The following is an 18,333-nucleotide window of genomic DNA, read 5'->3' as shown; positions in this document are numbered from 1 at the left end:
ATCCATACGCTGTTAGCTCTCACAGTGCTAAAGAAGATGAGAAAAAGGTCAGTGGGTGGGTGTATAATGTGGAAGGACAAGAGAGGGATGGAATAAAGTAAGCACACAGTGCTGCAGTCCAAAGTGAACTGCAGTTGCTCTCTAACTAGTGGTACCCAGGGCTATGAGCATTTACACCAGGAGTCTGTGAGCTCAGATCCAGGAAACGTATCTGGCCCAGTGCCTGGGAGTTGGGAATGGTTTTACATTTTTAGATGGCTGGAAAAAAATCAAGGGAGGAATCAAAATTTTGTGACAAGTGAAAGTGATACGAAATTCAAATTTCAGCATCCAGAAATAAAGTTTTATTGGAGTACTGCCCTGCTTACTGCCTTACACGTTGCCCACAGCATTTGTACCACCACAGCAGAGCTGAGAAGTTGTGACAGGCGGCAGAGACTGTATGGCCCCATGGAACCTTTTTTACTATCTGGCCCTTTGCAGAAAGAATGTGCTGACCCCTGGTTTAGAGCGGGGAGATGTCACTTATGCCCAAGGTCATCATGAGGGGAGTGACACGTCTCCCTTACTTTCCTAGAGCCCTTGACAGCCCAGTGGCCCTGTGTGGGAAGAGAAGAGAAGGGTAGGTTTCATCATCGCTCCTTTTATTGCTGGGGAAGCTGAGGCTCAGCTCAGTCAAGAGAGACTTGACCAATGTTGGCAGCTAATGAATGGCAGCACCATACTCCATCCATCTTGAGCCTTTCCATCACAGCAGGTAGAGACTGGAGAGATGCTGGTGCAACAGCTGCCTACACACAGACATCCCAAGTGGGACAGGGCATCACAAACAAGGGCATCCGGCTGGCCAGGTCGGGTGGGGGGCTTTTGCTGGGCCCCAGGACAAAGGCAACAGGCGCCATCAGGGCCTGCTCCCATCCCTGGACCCCAGGTGAGGCCCTCTTGCCTGTCCTTCAGTCACTGATAGAACCTCTGAGAGCCTCAAGTCCCATCTGTAACTTAAGTCTTCTCCTGATATGGTTATGAAGAGTAGGTGAGGTCAGTATGAGAATCAAGTGAGTTAACTGTGTATAGTGCTCACCACAACACCTGGCACTCTGTAGCTATGATGTTAACTTGCTTTCATTTATTGGATGGGGAACCTATTGAGGTTTTTCTTCTTCATTATTGCAGTAAAAATGCTGTATAATGTTGTGTTAGTTTCTGCCATACAACAATGTGAATCAGCTGTAAGTTTACATACATGCCCTCCCTCTTAAGCCTCCCTCCCACTGCACTCTCCCATCCACCACTCCAGGTCTTCACAGAGCACTGAGCTGAGCTCCCTGGGCTATACAGCAGCTTCCCACTAGCTCTCTATTTTACATGTGGTAGTGTATATATGTCAACGCTACTCTCCCAGTTTGTCCCACACTCCCCTTCCCTCCCTGCTCCCCATGTACAGAAGTCTGTTCTCTATGTCTGCATCTCTATTCCTGCCTATTAGGCTTTGAAAATAGGAACTGGCATGTCCTTCTACTAGACAACAGGAGAGCCATAAACAGTGTAATCACACCTCAACACCAGACTAGATTAGACTTTCATACCACCTAACACTATGGAAACATTCCACCTGTGGAACAAATTCTCACTTCTTTAGGACCCCCTCCCCACCCTGCCCCCCACACATATGCCAGGTATGAGCCCAGGGGAAAAAACGACTCCTGTACTTTCAAGTTATTTGGAAGAGAAGTGGGTGTAAAAAGCAGTTTCACATCTAGGAAGAAATACATTAGGTTGAAATTGAGAAGGAAGTAATTGAACTGAATATCTAGCACTCCTGAGATTTGGAGGCGGTGGCTTGGGAAAGAAGCAGGAAAGGAGGGGGCAGGAAGGAACTGTGAGGGGAGATGAGCCAGACTGGGAAGGCCGGCCAGTCCAGCCACGCAGTCAGGACCCAGGAGCTGAGCATGGTTCGTACAGCCCAGGAAGCTGCTAGATCTAAGAACCAATCCACTTGTCTGACTCCACTTTCCACACTAATAGTTTGTTCTTTTGGAAATACAACATCTACTCAAAAATAAATTTTTCTTTGGTATTCTTGTGACCTCCTACACTCATACTACCAAATATACAGATATGCTAATAATTTGAAACAAATTTTTAAAATCCTCTGACGTGAAATCATTTCATGCTATAAGGAAACAAGCACTCTTCTGATGGATGTAATACAATAGAACAGTGTTTCCTCAACCGCATGTCAGGAACCATTAGAATTGAAATAAGTTTAGTGAGTTGACAATCATATAGAATAGAATGGAATAGAACAGAAAATATCCAAGTGCTTCACACGTAATAAAGGACCAGTATTGCCAAGTGAAATTTTTGTTTCAGTCATATGTTTGTGTGTGTGTGTGTATGTTTAAACACACTCATCTATATTGTTAGGCTATGATATAAACTATATTATCATGAGGGGTCTTGGTTAAACAAGTTTAAAGGCACTGAAATAGAGTGTGATCCACATAGTAAGTCCAGTATAAAAATCCTAATTCATTGACTAGCCACATAGAGGGTAATTATTGCTGATAAGTGGAATCTCTTTCAATGATAAGCTCTTCCTCTGAATTTAAGATATGCTATCATTTACAAGAAAAATGATTTATGCACATCTTGTCAAGTACACCTCTTCTAGAAAATAAAGTGTATCTGTCAATCAATATGGAATTGAATGTGAGATACAAAATTTATCAAAAGTCAGAAATGTAAACGGTCACATTGTTCAGAACAATGGTTAATCAACTGCTCAGTGAAACTAAATCACTACTATATTTTTCACACTAATTAATCCACCATGGAGCAGAAGAGGAGGAGGTTGGAGAGGAAACTTACTAGGCAAGGATCACCACACCTCAAAAACTTCCCATGATGACATGGCATATACAAAACGAGATTCCTAATCCCCCCCAAAAATGAGATTTCAGAAAAGAGAAAGTCATCTTGTGTTTAACTCCATATAAAGTCTCCCTTACTAAGAGCCATTCTCTCAGTTACTCTCTTCTGAATGCCAGAAAGCTTGTTATCTCCAAGATAACAGGAATTAAAATCAAGCAATTCATTAATATTGGATGTGATGGCCACTGATTTTAAAGGGAAAAGCCATGTCAAAAAATTTACTTGGTAAGACTGAAGGTTTTATGAAAAGATGTAGGTTTCAGAGGTCACCTGAGAACTGTTTGGAGAAGACAGCCAGAAACAACTGCAATCAAAACTAGATAGGGATGCCTATAGAGGTCATGGGATTGAAACAGAATAGGTGAATGAATGAAGGGAGTCAAGGTTTTAACACCAATTTAAGTAAATACTCCTTCATAATTGCCTGTATTGGATGACTTTACACAAATCACGCAGAAGTGCTGGGCTGTAGAGGGCATGAATATATACCTATAGGAAGACAGCAAAAAACCAACTGTCTTTACACTGTGTGAATAGGCATACAGGGCTTAGAATTAAGGGAGGCATCTCATGGAAGGACAGCATCACATGCAAATTCAAAAGTACTCTATGACATACAAGTTAGATAGATGTGAATATGCCAAAAGTGGTGTTTAACAATGAAAAGGACGCTGGTCAAAGCAGCATGTGAAACATCTGAATAAATGATTTTGTAAAATGTGAGTGTAGAAGAATGTCATATTTTAAAATGACTAATTTTATATAAGGTGATTTAAAATATATGCAAGTAAATTAATAAATATAGATTATTATTAAATATAGTATAAACATTTAGAGTAAATTAAATAACAATAAAATATTATTTATTAAATACAAAAATATCCTTTACCTATATCACTCCAATGTGCATATTCAAGTTGATGTAAAGACTTTTTTAAAACTACCTCGCTGGAAAACGGGGTACTACCTTATAATCTAGGGTACCTTATACATGGGCATACATGGTAATGTGCACCCCAGATAATTGAGGATTGTCAACAGTTGGCTTGTGAGTAAACTTGAACAGTAGGAAGCTGCTGCAATATATTAAAACCCCTAAAATAAAATAACAGTAACTGCTATCCCACAAATTCTTACTATTAAAAATTCCCTGTGCCAATGTGTACAGGAAGCTGCTGTTGCGCTGCCCCCATGTCCCTTTGGAGAAAGCAATGGCAACCCACTCCAGTACTCTCACCTGGAATATCCCATGGACGGAGGAGCCTGGTAGGCTGCAGTCCATGGGGCTGCGAAGACTTCACTTTCACTTTTCACTTTCATGCATTGGAGAAGGAAATGGCAACCCACTCCAGTGTTCTTGCCTAGAGAATCCCAGGGACAGGGGAGCCTGGTGGGCTGCCATCTATGGGGTCTCACAGAGTCAGACATGACTGAAGCGACTTAGCAGCAGCAGCGTGCCCCTTTAGCCCACCTGTGAGTTCACGGGTGGCTCTGATGGACAGCTCCCCATCCTCTGATGGACACTGACGGCTTCCTACCCCCACCCTCTCAGCCTCTCTGCTTAGCTACCCACAAGGGTTTTCCCCAGTGCCTACAAAGTTTGCAGCATTAAAGTGCCTGGGAATTGATGCCCCCAGGATTAAATGGGGGATAAAATCCTACCTTCCCCACTGCTTGATAGACAATCATAAAGAATAGCGTCCCACTGCCCACAATGGTTATCTGCTCACTAACTTGCCTCTTTTCTTACCTCCCTGTTTTCCTTCCTTTCCTGTCTCATTTTTTCCCATTCCTCATTTGTGCTTCTTGGGATCACCTCCCAAACAGACTATTTGTACCCAAGTCTTCATCTCAGACCATGAGTGCATAAACTACTTAGCACCAAGGGAAAATTTTGTCTTCTTTTAAAAACAGCTGTCTTCAGGGATCAAGGTCAAAGAGCTTTAGCCCCATTCCTTTATACCTGGAAATGTCTCATCCATTCTTTGCAATGAGTATTTGATGATACCTTACTAAGACAAAGAGTATTTCTATGGGCTGAAGGGTTTTTCTATGCCCAGATGAACAAAACAGAGCTCTAGTTTCAAAGACCTTAGACCTAGGAATGAGATATGAAATATGGAAGAAGAAAAGGAACACTATGGCTAAAGACGGTTCAGTCCAGAGAAGAGTGAATGTGCAGTTTCAAGAAAGGGACCACTTCCAGTTGACTAGTATTTCAGCACTACTCAGACACAGCTACTCTGCAAGTTTTCTAACTCAAATGTATGATTCAGGACATATTCTCTTTTTAAAAACCCAGCACTGACTCACCCACAGGTCAGCTCGAACATGGTAGTGTGATACAGCCTTACAAGTGACTGATTCAGTACTGAAAGGCAAAGCATCACATTGCAGGGTCCCTAAGCGACGGCTCCATGTATCTTGTATGACACTACATGGCCAGGAGAAGCAAGGAAACCAGCAAGGTTTACTTGATTATGCCAAGCATGTTCCTGTCTCAGGCCCTTTGACACTCACTACCTAGAAGGCCCTGCCCTCAAATACTGGGTTGGTCAAAAAGTTTGTTCGGGTCTTACTGCCCCATCAGTCAGGAAAACTCAAATGAACTTTTTGGCCAACCAAATACTTGCATGGCTCACTCAACTCTTTAAGTTCTGAGCTCAAGGCATTCCCTGACCACCCACTATAAAGTAACAGCCACCCCTACACTCCACACTCTACTCCTTCCTTGCTTTCTTCTTCATAGCACTCACTGCCACCTGAAATATATGTGCTTATTTATTTTTTAATCCCTTCCTCTAAAAGGTCAGTGGTAGTAGGGACCTTCTTGCCCCTGATCTATCCTTTGCACCAACAATAGTGAGTGGTGGAGAGATGTTCAGAGAACATTTGTTGAAGGAATGAATAAATGATTTCAACATTAAAACCTCAAAATCAACACTCACCACAGTCAGATTTCTGTAAATTTGTCTGGAATCACACATGACCCTGTAGACCCCCTTTGAGGAATTATTTCATGAAAAAAAAATTTGTAAAGCTTCAATGTATGTAACAGGTAAGAATAAATAAAAGTTTTAATGCTGTCATGAACTTGAACAGGCCATGGAATGCAACTTATTCAATGTCCATGACGTAAACAGGAAAGAAATCCTGAAATTTTAGATCTTAGATACTATACCTATCTTTACTAAAAAATTAATTTATTCATGTATTCATGAAAAACAATTTACTGAGCACTTACAATAGGCATGGTGTTGGGTGAAGAGCTATATTTGATTTTTCTTTTGCCATATGTTGGCACTGCAGATAGGGAAATCTCATCTTTTCAAAAACACTTATATTTTCCCCCATTATTTACTGAAGTCAGCAATCCTTGAGAGAAAATCTTCACAGGAAATACTTCAGGTGGGGTCTTTTATTCAGCTAATTTTAAAGGCAAACATTTTTCTCTTTTCATTGAGTTTATGGGAAGGAGGAGCTACTGTATTTAACAACATTTAATGCTATTAATAACAAAAATTAGATAAGCGGTTGTCAAACTTTAATTATATAGGACTAATTGGTTCTATCACAAATTTATGCTCTCCAAACAAAGGAGGCCTTCATAGTCAGGTGATAATCTTTTATTTTCCCATAACTAACTCACCACTACATTCCCACAACACTTGGTCCAAGTCTTTATTATTCTACCCATGGCTTCAACCCTGCCCAGCTCTCTCTGACTTGACTTAGAAGACCATGGCCAAATTCCTTTCTTTTCATCTCAAACTTCCCATGCTTCTGTCTCAAAAGAGCCCTTCCCTTGAAAAGTCCTATCTTAAAGATTATGTTCCCGTCAGCCTCTTCCATTAGCCTCCCCATTAGTTAGCCTCTCCCATTATTTCCCATTAGCCTGTCCCTTACATTTTCGATCTCTCTTTATCCTTCACTGGTTTCTTCTCCTCCACTTATAAAGTAGGTTCAGGTGTCCCTATACTAAGACATTACTTTCCCTACACCGTGCCCTACCTTTGATGTAGCAAACTCTCTCTCTCCTTCATCCTACTTATTAAAAAGGAAGTCTGTCCTCGCTGCTTTCCATACGCATTACCCTCCCCTATTCAATCCCTCACAGCATGGATGCACTCCACCTGCCTCAGGATAATCAAGGAAAGTCAAGTCAAGCCCAACCGGCTCTTCCTTCCCTGTACCTCCACCCCCTTGGGGCGTGATGTAGGAAGGGTGGTACTCCCTCACCTTCCCCAGCTTCCATGACACCACACTGCTGCCACTGCATTCCTCCAACTGCCTCTTGTTTAACGCTCATAACCTCTTTTTTCTCCTTTCCCCTCCAAACCAGATGTCCTCCAAGGAGCCTACCCTTAGCCTTTGCCTCTTCTTGCTCCACTCTCTTTATTGGTCATTCCTGAGACATTAAGTGAGTGAGTGAAGTCGCTCAGTCATGTCCGACTCTGTGGACTGTAGCCCACCAGGCTCCTCTGTCCATGGGATTCTCCAGGCGAGAATACTGGAGTGTGTTACCATTTCCTTCTCCAGGGGATCTTCCCGACCAGGGATCAAACCCAGGTCTCCTGCACTGCAGATAGACGTTTTAACCTCTGAGCCACCAGGGAAGCCCCCCTGAGACATTAAAACTGCTCCTAAATAAATGACTTACAAATCTCTCTTTGTCGCTCTAACCTCTCTCCGAAACCTATACCTGCACTGGAGTCCCTTCATTTGGACAAACCTGTCAGGCTCAAAATTCTTCTTTATAAAGAAGTTTCCTCATCCTCCTCTGAAGGAGTATTTCTTGACAATAACCCAATCATTCTCACAGCTGAGCCTGACAATGACCTTTGATCTCCCTGATCAGTGTTCAGATTATTCTTGTACTCTGTCTCTTGAGTTTGCTCTCTCTCTTCACTCCCACTCTCTCATTTCCTCTGACCCTTAATTTAACAACAGAGCTTATCTTCTCTCCCTACTGCCGTTCTTTCCTCATTTCATTACATCCAACACAATTCAAGATTGTCACTGTGAAGCTCAGTTATAGTTCTGTCAACCTTCATCCTCAAAAACCTTCCAAGGCTTCCTGGCAGTAACTGAATAAAATCCACATAAAAGTTGCTTCACAACCTTGAATGACTGTCTCTTTCTTATCTCTCACTTCATCTCTGGGCATCTCCTACGTTCCAGCGCACGCCATTCTTTCCCACCCCCACCCCCAGTTTAACTGAGAAAGAATTTTAAGCACACCATTCAGAGGAGCCTGGTAGGCTACAATCCATGGGGTCACAAAGAGTCGGACACGACTGAGCGACTTCATTTTCATTCTGTTCCCTGAATGGGCACACACTTCACACCACCAGGCCTCTGCTATGCTGTTCCCCCCCCAAATATGCCCTTCCTTCCTTGCCAGCCCAAAACCCACCTATGTAAATCTCAGCTCAAAAGCTCATTCTTCCAAATCTTTCTTGATTCTTCCTTCTGAAGGCATTGTTGTATCACGTGAACTCCTACAGCTCTACAGGCATATAGCTTTTTCAGCACTTCACCACTTTCCACCATTTTTACATGCATGACCTGTCTCTCCTTCCTGGCCATGAACTTCCTCTGGGCAGGATCTAGGTCTCCTTAGTTTTCAAATTTCCAGCCGTCATAACATTTCCCAAACTCTATCCAAAGGTATACACTGCCTAAGATGTTGTAGGCAATGAACAAATATTTGCAAATTAATGACTGTAACCTAAAGGGTTAACTCTGGATTTTAGTGGTTGAAAGTCTCTCAATTTTAACAACAATTACTTTTTCTTTATAGGATGTAAGTCCAACCTCGCCCACGGTACCACAGCTTATTCCTTTTGGCCCCACAGGTCAATTTTCGGATGTCTTTTATTCCCAAATCTTCTAAAAAACAAACTTCTTTAAGAGACCCAATACTGGAAAAGAACAGAATTAATGCTCCTTTAAGAAAGAAAACACATCCATGCAAAACAAATGACTTACTTCAGGCTACAGCAAAAGGTACAACTGTTTATAGACTGAATTACATTATTCAAGCTGTATCATTAACCTTAATAGTGCAATCTTTAGACAGCCAGGCATTGCATTTTAAAAATTATCACAGGTTAGAAAGGAAATCACTAATTCCTGAGTCATCAGTTGTGCTGTTGTATAATTATTCTTTTTCTAAACAGTTTATTCACCTTGATAATTTCTAATATTCTTAAACTTTATGGTAAGACATTTATATCTCTGGATCTTACTTGCACATATAAATTTTTCTTTAAAAAAGATAGCAAAAACCTCTTAGAATGTCTTTTACGTTCCAAAGTACTTTTCTCAGAAAGAAATTGGCAGAACTAATAAGAGAGTTAAGAACTAAGATTCCAAATTCATTTTTATAAATCTTTCGTAAAACTTTGGATGCGATCCAACAACCTCACATTAAAATTTTAGAAGGCTTGACTTGAAGGACATGAGGAAATTTATTTTAGTGTTCACAGCTCCAAGAAAACCTGGTCTATAGATCATCATTAATTAAGAGAAGACAAATGGGAAGACAGAAAGCATATGTGGACAGCCCTGGTTCTATTATTTTCAATGCAATCTCTGCAAAACAAAACAAAAATTTTTTTAAAAGAGAAAGAAACATCTGATGCTAACATGTTGTATACCTACTTGTGTAGCTATGACTGCTATAGGCTTTTCAAGAGGACTGGGGCAGCCAGTTTGGATTCTGCCAGCAATGCAGTAGAATTTAAGGTGTTATGCAAATATGTTCTAAGCAGGTTAATCTAGTTCCACAACATTTTAATAAAGAAGTATCAAGATATAAAGTGTAAAGGTGCATCATTCTTATAAACACTGCAGGAGAAAAATAGGAGCTGAGGAGTCAAACTGCAGTGGACGCACATATGAATACAATATCTCCCTTCCTGTCTCTCTCTACCCAACCCCACATAAGCGGATCTTTATCACGCAGAGACAATTAAACAGCTATAGACCCTGGATGCAATTCCGTGTCCTGGCTTCCACTGGGTGACTTATTGCCAGCCTGACATTCTCCAGATTTTCTACTTGCAGGCTATATTGGCTAGGAAAGCAGACTCACTAACCTGGGACCCCATCACTATGAACCTTGGGGGATTTCAGTCCCCCAATAATACATGGTACCACCTAGCCATTGCGAAATCTGGAAGAGTGGATGCCACTAGCATTAGAAATAAAAGTATCCCTTTTCCTAAGGAAAACGCCCTGCTTGTGATGCTGACCAGGGGGTAGGCGGGGGACCAATTTCTCAATGATTTTTTTTTCTTTTAAAATACTACCCCCTCATCTCTCATACACACCTTCAGAGTTCATTCTGCAAGATCCAAGATAAAAGTCCATATTCTTCAACCATAAGATTTCCAGTGTTTAAATGTGTACGGAGAAGGTTTAGTTGACATTCAAAGTTGTGGGGACAGTGGCCATTAAAGCCCCTTCTCCTTCAGGTCAGACAAGAGAAAAACAATAGAAACTGCAGAGTCAGGGCATCTAAGACCCCTACAGACTAGGAGATGAGGAAAGGAGAAGGGTCACAGGATGGAAGCTGCCTTCAAAACCTGAATGCCAGCAAGCCCAGGAACGGTAACCATTATACTGTTTCCCTGCCATGTGCCCAAAGCCACATGCGCCCTTCCACATCCCCATCTCAAGCGACATGTGAAGAAAAAGGGGAAACGAAGGGAAACGAAGGGAAGTGAGCACCCCTACAGCCGGCCATCCCCAGGCGGGAGCAGAACAGAGACTGTGAACAGAGTTTCAGGGGAGAAATAACACTGTCCCACAGTCAGCGGGTGACAGCAAGTCAGGGCACCCGCAGATCTCTGGGTCTGGAGAGCAGTTTGCAGTCACACGAGTACACACACACACATACACACACAGATTCACACACATGGGATTTTACAAATCCGCACCCACGCCCCTGCCTCCCTCCACACTCTCACACCAAGTGCATCCTGCTCACTTCACCGTTGTCATCACCACACTCTCCCGGAGAGTCCGCCGAGAGCTGAGGGATCCTAGCGGGGATTCCTGGAAATGTCATCCCCCAACACCTTCGGTCCGCCACCCCCATCCCTTTGACTCTACCTTTTACACACACACACACACACCCCTGCCATGACTGTCATCAGACTCACCGCTGCCCCGAAAGCACGGCATGTCAGCGCCACTGGACACCAGGCGTCCGTATCCTCAACGCCCCCTTCCCCCGCCCCGTTAGCTCGATGGCTCTAGGCATTGCCTCCCTGGATGTCGCCGGCTGTCCCCTCTCATCCGCACTATTGTTCCTTGCAGGCGCCCGGGGGCGCCCTTCGGCGAGGACGGGGGCCCCGTCGGGGGCAACATCAGCGCCGGGGACCCCCCATTCACCCAAGCCGCCCTGGAGGTGGTACCTTGCCTGACAGCTGGGTCCGCGGGCCCGCAGAAGCAGGCGGCGCTAACGACAGCGTTGGTGCCAAGTCTGGGAATAAAGCTCCTCTCCAGCCGCTCCTACCTCCAGCGCCACCATCTTCTCCCGCCGCCGCTGCCGCCGCCGCGACCGCAGCCGCCCTCGCCCAGCTCTGGCTGGGGCTTCGCAGCAGCCGCTCAGGCCCCTCCGGTCCTGCGGCCCCACCCCCTTCTCTCCACCCTCCCGCCCCTCGTGACGCGCGCCGGGGCCGAGCCGGCAGGCTGGCGAGGGAGGGCGCCGGGGGTGAGTGCGCGCGCACGCCGCCAGCTAGGCGCGCCTTCGCCTCCCACGCCCACCCGCGCGCACGCGCGGCGCGCGAGCACGAAGCAGCCAGGCGGCGTCCTCCACGCGCAGCCTCTGAAGCGCCCCAGCCCAAGGGCGGGTGGGCGTGAGGGGCTCTACAGCCTTTCGCTGCCTGTCGCGCCTCAGCTCGGGCAGCCGCGTCCTGGCGTGCACGGGCTCCGTCGGAGCTCCCGGGGCATCCCTCCGGCTTTCGCGTCGCCGCAAGGAGTGGGCAATGCGGCTGCCTCCCCGAGGGGACTGACAGGGATCTCCACCCTCTTCGGTGGAAGCCCAGAAGGTCCTCGGTTTCCTCAGCAGCAGCTGCGGCCAACGTTTGCGCGCAGAAACAGGCCGCCCTGCCGGACGTCGAATCCCGGCCGCCGCGTCGGCTCCTGAGGGGTGTTCTCTTAACTGAGTTACTGCCGAGCTTTCCCGCTCCTCCGGCCCCTAAAATGATGCCTGTACTGCACTACCTGGCAGGCACACAAGGCCCCCTGAGAAAAGAGGGTTGCCGGTACGTCTGGAGCCGGCTGCAGGCCTACGTTTTCGCCGCTAGGGAGTGAGCCACTCGGGTTCGGGCCGGAGCGGCGCTGACCGCGCGTGCAGCCCTTGAAGGGAACTGCCCAGTCCTGCGGGAAGAGAAGAAAGCCTCTGGATTATGATGCCGGGAGTGTAGTTGAGCCTGGCTTAGGGCATCAGCCCCAGATATGCCTGGGAAGGAGTAAGGCGGGGACCTTGGTAGCGGGGACCAGGTGGCAGGTGCTGTGCGTTAATGAAAAGCAGTGGGATGGACAGGCCTCAGAAGACCTGGGTTCTGGCGCCGGCCTCACCTGTAACTGGCAGTGTAATATGAGTGAAATCCTTTTTCACAGAATACTCAGTAATAATAAGAAATGATATTTGCACAAAGCCTTATAGTTTTGCAAAGCCATCTTCATACATATGTTCTTATCTGGTAAAATGAAGATAAGCTCTGGTTATCCAGATTTCTTGGGAAAGTGTTCTTTTATCACAGTGTGTTTCCATATTAAGCCGAATGCCTCCAGAAACGCATTGTCAAAGTCTTGCGTTTTAGCTTTAAAATTCACGTTTCCATTCTATTCCACAAATCTCTTTTTCACTTTAATAAAATTAAAAAATAGCTTCTTCCCCCCTCCAAAAAGATCTTTTAGTAAAACTGAAATATTATGTACTAGGAAGGGGGCTTCCCTGGTGGTGAAGTGGTGAAGAATCCGCCTGCAATGCAGGAGACTTGGGTTCCATCCCTGGGTTGGGAAGATCCCCGGAAGAAGGGCATGGCAGCCCACTCCAGTATTCTTGCCTGGAGAATCCTATGGACAGAGGAACCAGGGAGGCTGCAGCGCATAGGGCCACACAGAGTCAGATAAGACTGAAGCCCCTTGGAACCGCACAGCACATACTAGGAAGATATATCTATTCATCTTGTAATCTTACATATTCATTTTTTGCCCCAGCAACTATTGGATATTTATGCCAGACAAGGCACTTGTTCTCCCAGAGCTCATAGAACAATGGAGGAAACAGGTATTAAAACAATCAGATGAATAAGTGCAACTGTGATGTGTTCTCAAATGCAAAGGTGCTGAGGGTTTACAAGGAAACCTAATATGAACTACAAGATTGGGTAAGGCTCTCCAGGGAAATGACCTTTCAGTTTGCCCAGGAGAGGCACTTCCAGGTAGACAGAAGGAAATGTGCAGAAGCCCACCCAAGTGTGCCTGAAGTAAGAAGGAATGAGAGATGGGCAGTTGCAGCCAGAACCTTGGGGGCCTTTTTGAATAAGGATTTTATTCTGTGTGCCTTGGAAGGTCACTGCAAGACTGTAAGAGCTGGGAGTGAGTGATCATGATCACATTTTAGTTTCTTAAAAATGGGTGAGGGAACTATGTGAATAAGTGTTTCATGGCGGGTAGAGACATCCATGCCTGTATATTTGGTTAAGTATTTAGGGTTTTCAGTTTTACACGGACTGTTTTTCTGTTTGTTTTTAGTTACTGCCTCTGCTTCCATTCATACTAGTTTTGTGGTCTTTCTGTAGTAGTGCCTACTTTGTTACTTTTAATCTGCTGTGTTTTAGGAAAGAAATGAACTAATTGTGTTAGAATTTCAGGTTGAGTAAAAGGCTTTGTCTGTGCATACACTTGGTGTCATTTGGTTTGTTATGCTTATTTTCTACTTTTCTGTTGTGCTTACATTGAGGCAAAGTTCCTTGATTCATGAATAAGAGATACATTATTGCTTTAATAATGTAATATATTTTCCTCAATCTTGCATCACAGGATTTTTGTGCAGATTAAAGAAAGTGTGAAATGACTCTGCAAAGTATTAAGTGCCATATAAAAAACGTAATCATTGTTGTAATGGCAGCTTCAGTTCAGTTCAGTTCAGTCGTTCAGTTGTGTCAGACTCTTTGGGATCCCATGAATCGCAGCACGCCAGGCCTCCCTGTCCATCACCAACTCCTGGAGTCTACTCAAACTCACGTCCATTGAGTCAGTGATGCCATCCAGCCATCTCATCCTCTGTTGTCCCCTTCTTCTCCTGCCCCCAATCCCTCCCAGCGTCAGGGTCTTTCCCAATGAATCAACTTTTCACATGAGGTGGCCAAAGTACTGGAGTCTCAGCTTCAGCATCAGTCCTTCCAATGAACACCCAGGACTGATCTCCTTTAGGATGGACTGGCTGGATCTCCTTGCAGTCCAAGGGACTCTCAAGAGTCTTCTCCAACTCCACAGTTCAAAAGCATCAATTCTTCAGTGCTCAGCTTTCTTTATAGTCCAACTCTCACATCCATACATGACCACTGGAAAAACCATAGCCTTGACTAGATGGACCTTTGTTGGCAAAGTAATGTCTCTGCTTTTTAATACGCTGTCTAGGTTGGTCATAACTTTCCTTCCAAAGAGTAAGCGTCTTTTAATTTCATGGCTGCAGTCACCATCCGCAGTGATTTTGGAGCCCAGAAAAATAAAGTCAGCCACTGTTTCCACTGTTTCCCCATCTATTTGCCATGAAGTGATGGAACCAGATGCCATGATCTTCGTTTTCTGAATGTTGAGCTTTAAGCCAACTTTTTCACTCTCCTCTTTCACTTTCAAGAGGCTTTTTAGTTCCTCTTCACTTTCTAGGAGGTCTTCCCTGGTGGCTCAGAGGTTAAAAGCATTTGCCTGCAATGCAGGAGACCCGGGTTCGATACCTGGGTGGGGAAGATCCCCTGGAGAAGGAAATGGTAACCCACTCCAGTATTCTTGCCTGGAGAATCCCATGGATGGAGAAGTCTGGCAGGCTACAAAGAGTTGGACACGACTGAGTGACTCACTTTCTTTCTTTCTTTCACTTTCGAGAGACCTCCAAACTAACCATTTACCAAATAGTCACATCTTGGAAACTCCCTCCCTTCTCCTCCCCTGAACCTTCCACAAAAAACCCCAGAAATGTCCATTTTCTTTTGGTGAGCACAAATGTTGTCTGAAGTGCTCAAGTTACTCTTTGTGCCTTGGCTGACAGGAAACTCAAGCCTAATTTGCAGGTCACTGTAGGAAATGGGTAAATTCATATGGCATCCTTATCTATGTCATAGCTCTTTCTTTGGTCTTGTTTTTCTAGTCTATCTATAGTTTTCCTGTGCCTGCTTTATTGGTATTTTCTACTTTATTACAGTTATTCTTATAAGCCATTTCAAATATGTGTACCCACCTAATTTTAACAAGGGTCAGAACTGCACTTCAAGGTTTCAGAAGCCAGTATATAAAACACTGGCACCCTACCAGCCATTGTAGCAGGTACAATACTATAGACACTGTGCCAAGTGACTTGGGTTTAAATTAGGCCTTGTCCAGGATTGCATGTGGATATGAAGTCTCTGTGCATGCCAGTCTAGAGCCTCCTGTTATAAGAGCCAAGTTTGTCTCCCACTGGCTTATAGATAATTTCATAATTTTCTTTAGTGTGATCTCCATGTTCCCAAACTCCATCACCCTCCTCTGTACTTACAAGTATATCTTAGTGGCACAAACACTGTCTGTCACTGGTAAGAGGGCAGGGATCCATGAACTGTTACTCATTTAGGTTTCTTTTTGTCAGCAAAGACCTGAAGGTTCTAGGATTCACTAAATTCATTCACATTTTTAAAGAGTGTGACCATGTCTTTCATCCTCTGTTATGATTCTGGACAGCCCAAACTGGACATGTCTCTTTGGATAATTTGTTGTTGTTCACTCGCTAAGTCCTGTCCGACTCTTTGTGACCCCATGGACTGCAGCACACCAGGCTTCCCTGTCCTTTACTATCTCCCAGAGTTTGCTCAAACTCATGTCCATTGAGTTGGTGATGCCATCCAACCATCTCATCCTCTGCTGCCCCCTTTCCTCCTGCCCTTTCGCAGCATCAGGTCTTTTACATTGAGTCGGCTCTTCCCATCAGGTGGCCAAACTATTGGAGCTTCAGCTTCAGCATCAGTCCTTCCAATGAATATCAGGGTTGATTTCCTTTAGGATTGACTGGTTTGATCTCCTGGTAGCCTCAAGGACTCTCAAGAGTCTTATCTAGCACTACAATTTGAAAACATCAATTTTTCAGCTCTCAGGCTTCTTTATGGTCCAGCTCTCACATCTGTATATGACTACTGGAAAAACCATCGCTTTCATTATACAGACCTTTGTCGTCTAAGTGATGTCTCTGCTGTTTAATATGCTGTCTAGGTTTGTCATAGCTTTTCTTGCAAGGCTCAAGCAACATTTACTTTGGTAATGGTAGATTCTTTTCCTGGATTTCAAATCCTTATCAAGTGCATTCTATCTCAGGCCTTGAGTTTAAGTCTTATGAGCTGAGTCTGTGTGTAGAACAAATAATCAGCAACCTTCGGGTAGTGAGGTTTTTCTTGAGGATTTCAGCTTTGTTAGCATTAGATAATCTAGCAACATTTTCAATCTACTGTATAGTTACTTTTGTCACATAATTTTAAGTATATGGACAAAATAAACAATTATGAAATGTGTATCTCCTAAACTTCCATGAATCTTTTATATGTTGATTCTTATTTCACCAGCTTTTTCTCTAGATATACATTCTGTCCTGGTTTCAGCCAGATCCTTGTCTTTTCTATTCCTTCAAATAGGCCAGGTTCCCTTTCTCTCTTCCTTGAATCACATTCACTGTACTCTTTAATGGTTCCTACCAGAATTTTGTGCTGTAGCTATGTGATGCACTGGAGGATATTCTGGTTCCACAGATGGTAATTCTACCACTGAAAATGAAGTTTCTGAATCAGGAGTGTCATGGGATCCTACTGTCTTCTTTAAATGGTTATGTGCCCATTCCTGAACCAACCTCCATAGCTAGCAGCAAGGCTCCCACCCCTGTAGCTGGGTCATTTCTCCCCACACCACATGGTTAATAATAGAAAAAAAGAGCGGGAAATGGATGGAAGCAAAGGAAAACAACTCTCTTGTTCATCTCAGGCTTATACTAGAGAAAAACAAGAAAATTTAACCCAACTGTACAATAATAAGGGAATTAGTACATAAGTGAATATGTCTTTACAGTGTTATATAACGCAGCCATTAAAAATGTTATATCCATAGATTTTTTTAATAATATGGAAGAAATACAAGCTTTCATCATAGTTTTTAAAAATCAGGATACAACATTAGGTAGAGAGTTGATCATAACTTTTAAACAGTGCATAGGAAAAAAAAAAGTACATCAAAATGTTGTCAGTAGTCCTCTTGAGTAGTACTGTTCTTTTCCTCTTTCTATGCTGTAGTAGTTTAAAAAATTTTTACACTATACACATGACCTTAATGATTTGAAAAAATAAGGTTACTAAAAACGTGGTTGTAAAAATTAACATTACTACCAGATGCCTAGTGACGTCCCAAAATAACTATTGGGTCACTTTGCATTTCTAAAACAGTTTTCCAAATTTGATTTATCCTTCAGGCTTATTTCAAATACCACATACTTGAAGAAAATGTTTTCAGACTGTGTTGCTATCATTGATGTACCTTACTGTCTGAGCATTTGTTTGAAGCACTGGGAGCCTTACAGCATCTTTGAAATGTCAGGATATAAGTAGACAAAAATTGATCAAATTGTTTGCTCATTCTGTTTAACATCTGCTTATGCACTTGGTTGTTTCCCATGTTATTTCAGTAGTAAGACAGCTGAATATTATGGTCATCTGGTTGGAGCAGCATAAGATATTGATATATTTAATTCATCATACACACTGGGAACAATTTTACTGGAAGAAAATATGACCATGTGTTCTAGATAAAACATAACATTGCAATCAGGAGTGTATTTACTTAAAAATAAGAAGTTGGGAAATTACGTGCTCAGCAATTTCAGAAAAACTTTTTCTTAATATGTGTTTGCTGTAGATTTATATCTTTTTCCCACTCTACTAATTTTAATAAGATTGAGAAAATTCTGGTAACCAGTCGTTTTCTTTTATCAGTTTAAGAAATAGGCAACCATTATTCATTTCAGGCAGGAGATCCCCTCAGTACTGGTTTTACAATAACACTGACACATGAAAGTGTAATTTAAAAATCACTGTTCTAGTCCTATTTTCTGTTAGGTATTTTGTTCTGGGTTTGATGTATCACCTC

At 43.5% G+C, this 18,333-nt stretch overlaps 1 protein-coding gene across 3 annotated transcripts in view; it reads right to left on the bottom strand.

The window, feature by feature from the left end:
* The window catches only part of APBA1 (amyloid beta precursor protein binding family A member 1), a 233,941-nt gene extending 222,407 nt beyond the window's left edge, over positions 1-11,534 (bottom strand). For 2 of the 3 annotated variants that reach the window (XM_015093185.4, XM_042243368.2), the window contains exon 1: positions 11,361-11,534. The gene's annotated coding sequence lies outside the window, so the exon portion shown is untranslated. The remainder of the gene's footprint in view (positions 1-11,360) is intronic. The other variant, XM_042243367.2, reaches the window with a different exon arrangement.
* Positions 11,535-18,333: the final 6,799 nt, after the last annotated feature.

The sequence above is a fragment of the Ovis aries genome, chromosome 2, assembly GCF_016772045.2.
Source record: "Ovis aries strain OAR_USU_Benz2616 breed Rambouillet chromosome 2, ARS-UI_Ramb_v3.0, whole genome shotgun sequence".
NCBI classification, from domain to species: domain Eukaryota; kingdom Metazoa; phylum Chordata; class Mammalia; order Artiodactyla; family Bovidae; genus Ovis; species Ovis aries.
Note: the sequence above shows the minus strand (reverse complement) of the source record. Positions and strands in the feature narration are given on the sequence as shown.